This window comes from Poecilia latipinna, unplaced genomic scaffold (genome assembly GCF_001443285.1).
Source record: "Poecilia latipinna isolate Pla-1442-1.1 unplaced genomic scaffold, P_latipinna-1.0 Scaffold1148, whole genome shotgun sequence".
Taxonomy (NCBI): domain Eukaryota; kingdom Metazoa; phylum Chordata; class Actinopteri; order Cyprinodontiformes; family Poeciliidae; genus Poecilia; species Poecilia latipinna.
The window spans coordinates 34,716-42,357 of NW_015113764.1; positions in this window are offsets into that span (position 1 = coordinate 34,716).

A 7,642-nucleotide genomic window follows, 5' to 3' on the forward strand; every position below is an offset into this window, starting at 1 on the left:
TTGCAGTTTTGCGAAATACAGCTAATTTCCATACAGACAAAAAAAAAAAAAAAAACACACCTCATCCTAGTACAAAAAACTTTTGATCCAAAATCGTGTTTTTATCAAAATTGCCTCGTTTCCATTGCACTAATTTACTTTTGTAATTCCAATTTATGCGATTTTACGCTCAGTGGATACGTAGCTTATGACACAGGTGAGAATATACACATGGAGTAATCAAGGGGATGAGAAACAGCAAGGAGATGAATCACACATGTAGCAGATGAAACCTAAAAACACCAGAAACGTGACAGAAACAGAGCAATATGGAAATATAAAAAAAGAAAAAAACTGATACCAACCAGAAAAGGTTGGATTGGTGATTTTTTTTTTTTTTTTAAGTGATAGTAGAAACAGGTTAAAGTTGTTTTTCTGCTATTTGTTGCAAGCAACCAAGAGATAAGACAGATAACATGAACATAAATTTGACTGTTTACTCTCTCTATCTTAGTGAATTCGGCTGACCACCCATTAAACAGGCCAAGACACGAACTCAGCCAGAAGAAGCAAATCATCTCATGCCTGGGAGCTGGTTTTGTGTGGGCACTGGCCATCTGAGAATCTTGTTTAAACAGATCCAGGCTGAAAGACGTAATGACCATGCTGACAGCAGCCATACGAGATGTCTACTGATGGCTGGTCTGTTGTGCGGCTTGGAGTCCTGCAGCTGAGGAGAGAAAGGAAGGGGATGTTGCGGTTCGCCGTCTCTTTAAGTGAGCTCCGTAAGAAAAGAAGCACATGAGCCTGACGTTAATATTTGTTCTCCCACCAAACTTGAACCAACAGAATGTAGGATATACGGTCCTGTGGCAGCCTGCTGTGTTTTTCCTACCAGTTCAAATGTGTTCTGATGTCTGCTCTAATGTCGTCTCAATTAAGCATCCACACGGAGACAGAGCACAGCTCAGACCTAAAACTTGGCCTGTGGATGCTGAATCAGGTAGTGGTAAGTTTGGACTCCATTCTGTATAAAATTATATATAATTTGAAATATATTTTTGCTGATGTGATTGATTCCCAAAAAGCCTGTGAGCTAATAGCACGTGCTTAAAGCGTGACCAGGAATGAAAATGCATGAATAGACAAAGAGATGTTGCATAATTTCAAAGAAACAGATGCCGTATTTAATGCTGTCTCAAGAACTAAAACAGCTGTCCAAAGCAAACAATAGAAAAACTTGCTTTTTTAGACTATTATTGTTTTTGAAGGCAGTCCATTTTTTAACCTCTTACAGTAACTATTTAGAGTTACCGTTTGGAAACCTGCATAATCTGCTTCACAGATTTTAACATGTCCTTTGTGTAGGTCCAGTCCCTGACCACATTCCCCAGGACTTATCCCTGCAGAAAATAACACGTGTGTGATGTCCTTGAGTCGCAAAGCTTCTTTATCTGATTGAGACTTGATCTGCTGCTATGCTCTGATCTTGCTAGCTAAGACCAAGGCAAAAAAAAAAAAAAAGGCAGGGATCTAGATATCAAAAGATCTGAAGATGTTCATCGTCCCTTAACATGAGCTCCATAAAATTGCTTATCTTATTTATCCATAAAACCAAACTCCTCAGCAATTTTCTATGCATGCTCAATCCTTGGAATGTAGCATACAGTCCGAGCACCCTTGGCCCTAACCCTAAGCATAACCCAGTATGGGTTAGAGACCAATGCTTAGTACTACCTATTTTAATAGTTCAAACATCAAATCTACTTTAACATGCATCAATATGCACATTGAAAACTATCTTGGGATACTGCAGAAAGTAATCTGCAGTTGTCCTTGGGGTACATCCAGTTAGCTTCCAGGAAAATGAATGGCTCTCCTGTATAGGCTGCTTTGCAAGCGCCAACCAATAGTGTACCATAGTAGAACTATGCCTAGTTATTTCAGCTTCCCTAGTTGGGATTTTGTCAAATTATTTTAGATGTGCTCTATGAAAAAATGTGTTAATACGCAAATCATTTGGAGTCACATTCACAGAAACCTCTGCGAATATCGAATAGGCAGGAGTCCACTTTTTCTCAAGCTTTCAGGGGGTGAGAGGTTGGGCAATGCAGAGCGGAAGGCAAATGATTCATGAATTCTTAAAATTTGTAGAAGTTATTTGTAATTGCTCTTAAATGGAAGCATTCCCACTGACATGCTTCCATTTCAGCGGAAGCATTTCCACCACCTAAGATGACAGACCAGGTATCCATCAGAGAAGCAGCTAAGGGGTAACTCTGGAAGACATTAATCTGCAAAAGAAGGCTCTCTGATCTGAAGTACAGGTGAAGGAAAATGAAAACCATTAACCATTACCCTAACCCTGAATAAACATCCCCATAGTGAAATTTGGTGTTGGCAGCATCATGCTGTGTGCATGCTTTTCCTTGGAAGAAGAAGGAAACTACTAAATGAGTAACTTAACCAAGTTCTCCACACAGTACTATTCAGCTGAAGGAGCTGCAGAGGTAAAGCATTGGAAAACAGCTTCTTTCTCATCAGTTGAATAACTTCAATATAAAACTCAAATGTGTGACAAGAGAAAAGGGATGAAAGCATCAGTTTTATGAAACCACTTTTCCCAGTAATGTAAGACTTCCAAGTTTAAAAATGTAATCTATTCTCCACATTTCAACTTTATAAAGAGGGAGATTAAACACTTCAGGAGAAAAGTTTTAGCTCTGTTTTTGGTTGCAAATAAGGCGGCCCTTCTTCAAAGAAAGTCACAAATGAAAATGTTCCATTCTGTTATGAAAGCCTGTTTCATTTTATCTCAAAGGTTCAATGAGCTTTTGTCCCAGACTCGGCAGTCTGCACCGTTATGATCCCCGCTTTCAAAAGAATGCCTTCAAGTAATACGACGACTGGTTCCACGTCTGGGCATATGCTTGCTGCAGAGGAAGAAGTGGAGTGACTGCCCAGCTGCCTTGATGCACGTCATGTGTCATGTGGGATGCAAATGAAAGACAAAGACAGAAGCTGCAAGAATACCAGAAGGCATTACACAGCTAAACTGAGGCAGATAGAGAGGGTCAGAAGCTATAAAGAAGTGAGGAGAGGGAAAAACAGCAGCTCAAAGTTTTCATATCCCATATCCCCTCAATGTCTAAATTTAACTTTTACTGTCCCAGCTTGAAACTGGCACAAATTCAGCCAAGGGTTTAGCGTTAAGGTGGAATATTCCGCTTGTGTTTAGTTTGGTTCTTCCCGTCTTTGCTCTGTGAGTCTTCGTAATCTGACTCCTCGTTGGTATGTAAACTATCACACACTGAGCTAGTTTTTGCTCTTCTCTCTCCACAAATGCACGTTCTTCACCCAAACGTAAAGAACTCAAATTGCTTTTATCTATTTGTCCCAGCTCCAGTTATTTTCGACACCGAGAACACGCCGTACCCTGAGGAGAAAACATTTGCATTTGCGGGTTTTTGACTTCAAGCACGCTGAGCTGTGTCAGCGCGAATAAGTCACTTCTGACTTAACAAGTGTGTGGGCTCATCACCTCACAATTCTGTCAAGGCTACAGATGCGAAGCGGCCAGTGGCTCAGATTCCAGCCATTTCCACGGCTGTGATGGATCCAAACACAAGTCATTCAGTCACCAGGCCCTTTGCAATGATTCACTGCGTCGGGCTGTGTGACTCAAAGATTTTTTCCCTGCCCACTTATGTCCTCCTTTGACTCCCATTGTCCTCCATGGACTTGGACTTGCCATTTGACCTGCAGCCAAGTTAGAGGCGCTTACTTAAGAGGTCAGCTGCAGGATTGTATACAGGATTTCTGCATAGCAACAGCCTGTGGAGTACACAAGCTAAAATGTTAAGAAAAAAAGAATCCCTAGTAAGTGGTTAGAAACAAGCAATTAGTTACCATTTGTTTAGCAATTTCATATACTCTTGATAGTGTAAGAAGAATAAATCACTCATGTATGCGCACAATACTGTCAGGTCTAGTGGGAATCAACATGTGCAGCTTATTTCCTTTGGAAAGTAAAGAATTGGCTCTTTCATTAGGTGACAGACAAAAAAAAACAAAAAAAAACATTGAAATTCCTTCAAATTCCCCCAAAAAAAAAAAAAAAAAAAAAAAAAAAAGATCCACAAGTTGGCAGGTCCAGCTGAAGCATCACACGGCACATGAGCCTGAGTGGGTGGGATCATAGTTGAGTGTTAAAGAGGACCAGATGATGGGACGAAGGTGTTTTCAGTCAGTGGGTTTCCGATCGCTGCTTTTTCTGGGAAAGATGGGATGAGACAAAGGAGAGCTGCAGCTGTTTTCTGCTGCCACAAAGTTTTATTTATGTTCGTCTCAGCTCACACTGAGCAGTAACTGACGGTGATTATGCAAGACTTGACTCTTCGGCTCGGGTCTCTTGCGGGTTGATATTTACCGACCTCTCTGGATTTGCCACTGCATTGTGTTTTTTATGAAGTGTGAACTGGTCCCCTAGACTGGGTGAGATGTAGCTGCAGCGCAATGATCTCAGAGTCTGGAAACCTAAGAGTTAGTCCCGAGTTTCCAGTGAGAAAAATTTATGTCCAAAGCGTGCGTTAAAAAAAAAAAAAAAAAAAAAGTTTTTTTTGTGTTTTTCGCCTCATAACCTTCAAATTTATTTCTCCTTTTCCTCTTTTCTTTTCTAACACAAGATCACAATAAAAACAGTCTGTGTAGTTGAATGAGAAGGAAAGGTTCTCTGGCCTCTGTACAGAGGCATGGTGTCATTTTGGCCTGGAAGACCAACGGAACAGAGCAGCAAAGGAAAGGAAATTTTACTTCTGCACCACATAGTCCCACGAGACACTTTAAATAGGTCACAATAGTGCTGTTAGTCAACAACAGACACAGCACCACTCATCAACAACTGCTCTTATTGAGGATCTAGATCCAAACAACCTGAGTCAAAAGATTCCCTTGGAAATAATCCATCTTGCTCCAGTTATACAGAAAAAACTAACTCATCTCAAAGCATTCTCAGGCCACAAGGAACATATAATCCCTGCAGCCTTTTCTCCAGAGCTAACTTCCAGAGGAAGGCGTCTGATCAGGTGTGCAAATCAACTTTATGGTGGAGCTCCACGTTTAGCTCCCCAAAATGACAAAGCTCCTGACCCTGTTGTTAAGCCACCCTGCAGGGGAACCAGATGATAAAACCTCGTATCCAGAATGTCTGGCAACTCTCGCTGCAATAAAAGTATTTGCATAATGTCTGCTTCCTGGCAGAGTTATTGATAGTTTTAGATTTGGTGCCAACCCTTCAGGAAACTGGGAGTAAGAACTTCTGGTTCAGCATCATTGCATGACCTCACACATGGACTTTGGGAAGAATGGTCAAAAAAAGTGTTCTGTGAACACAGTTCATAAGCTTCCTCAGAAACGTCAAAGCTTGTGAGAGCTGCAAAAGGTGAGCTGACACGATATACCCAAGGTTTGAGAAAGGAATTTACTTATTTGTACAATTAAAAGTAACCATCTATACTTATTGGCCTTATTTAGTAATGTTCAAGGGCAGATTGTTATTTTGGAATAAAGTCAGGCGTGGTGCTTTCCCCTATGTATCATCATTGGGAAACAACAAACATGTTGGCACGTTTCTTCCTTTATGGGCTGTCCTCCATCTGCATGGCATGGTAACTAGTCACCACTGAGAGGTTTGGACCATAATCTTGGAAAGATTATTTGACTGTACTTTAAAAAAGCCTTTCCTGAAATTGCTTTTATCATAAATTGTCAAACATTTAGTGGTTTCCTTTTTATCTTAGCACAGTTATCCTTGGTTCAGCTTGTGGTGCATGTCTTCCCTTTCTCTTTTCTGTCACATTTCTGTTTAATAAAGGCCACTAGTGCCAAAAATCTTTTTTTTTTTTTTTTTTTTCACTTTCCTTTCTTAAAGCATGTTAATCACCATGGCATAATTGGTTTTAAACACTTAAAATGTGATTAATATTTTTGCTATTTATGTCATGGAAGGATTGTTTGAATGACTGTACCTCTAAAATTTGCACAGGAAAAAAATCTATTTTTGAGAACAAAGTGATCTATTATCATTCAGAGTAAGCCCTGCTAATATTCCATTCATACTTTTTTTTTTCTCTACAGGAGATGTGAGATACAATCAGCTAATCTCTGTCCATTCAGCCTTTACATCAATGTCGACCTTTTTCAGGAAACGCCACATACTGTTGTCTCACCACAGTCAAGAGATTATCTCCAGGAACAACAATCAATATAGAGATTTTAATTTGCAATATTGAAATCAAAACTCATGTCCGCCTTTCCACTGGTCATCTTTTCTAAAGCCATAAATGAGACAAGAAGAAGTACGGCGAAAGCTTCTTGATCATGTCACGCCTGGACAACCAAACAGGTGGGGGAAAAAAAAAACAAAGATCGTCTTCCTTCTCTCTTGCTCCACCAAAAATCCAGGTGGAAAAACATCAAGGAAAGTAAACTGACAGTAGGGTGTTGACAGATCCAGCTCCCATCTCCAACGCTTTTAGTATTTGGTCAAAACAGAAGGGACAGGAGATTCCATGGCGACTCCTCAAGATAAACAACATTCTGCACGGCACCTCCCTTTTCAGGAAAACATAGTGAGGCGTGGACCCGCCTGCCCGTTCCTGCCAGTGGAATGGTGAAAACTAAACACCTCGGTTTAAACATTTAATAACAAAATTCACTCATCTGTAATAAACAGTTCAGGCTGAAACAGAGGCCTTCGTGTTCTACGTCTGATACAATTTTTTTAATCTTTTTTCAACATTTTCTTTGGTGTTAAATTTTCTCTATTTTTGCTGGAAATGTTCTGTTATCTCTTTGTGCTGCTGCCAGTCTTGGACAGGATTCTCTTGCGAAAGAGATATTTAGTCTCAATAGGATTTTTCTGGTGAAATAAATGTTAAGTAAATAAAAAAATAAACTCATGTCAAAATGAAGTTGAGCAGGTGTATTTCGTCAACATCTTTCATTTCTAGGGCAGTGCAGCTGACTTCCGAACACAAACGCGGTTCACTTCAACCACAAGGGCGTCTGTGAGCTCTGGCGGAAACGCAAGGCTTGTTGTCAGACGGTCAGTGGAGGGCTGTCTGTGGTGGGCCTGCTTGCTCTGATCGTGGTTCTGGGGACACAACCACCACGGTGTCTGTGTTTGCAGCTAAAACCCAAAGCAAATACATTGGATGGGAAAATGGGAGCAGATTATAAACAGGTATTTCTGTGTTTATACGATTAACTGGGTCAAGAGACGTAGCTCACATATTTCTAAATGTATTTCATGTTTGGCTCCACCGTCAGCTTAAGTGGGATTCACACTTTAGGATGGAAGATTTCAGGGGGATTTAAACTCAAACTAGGAAAACATTGCAATAACACTATCTCCGAGTAATCCCTCTCATCTTCGTCAGCCGTATTTTTTTCTCCATAGTCTATTCAGTTTAAGATAAGTCCAAGTCAAATCCAGCTTCAGTTCTTATCAATCTGTTTCATTACAGTATTTCCAAACCACTTAATTTGCAATACCATCAAAGTCAGCTAGTAATATAGCACCGTTTCAGGCTTTGTTCAGAAATCCAACTCAATGTTTATCCCCTTTTATAGATACTTTTTTCGGATTATGATGTATTTATTT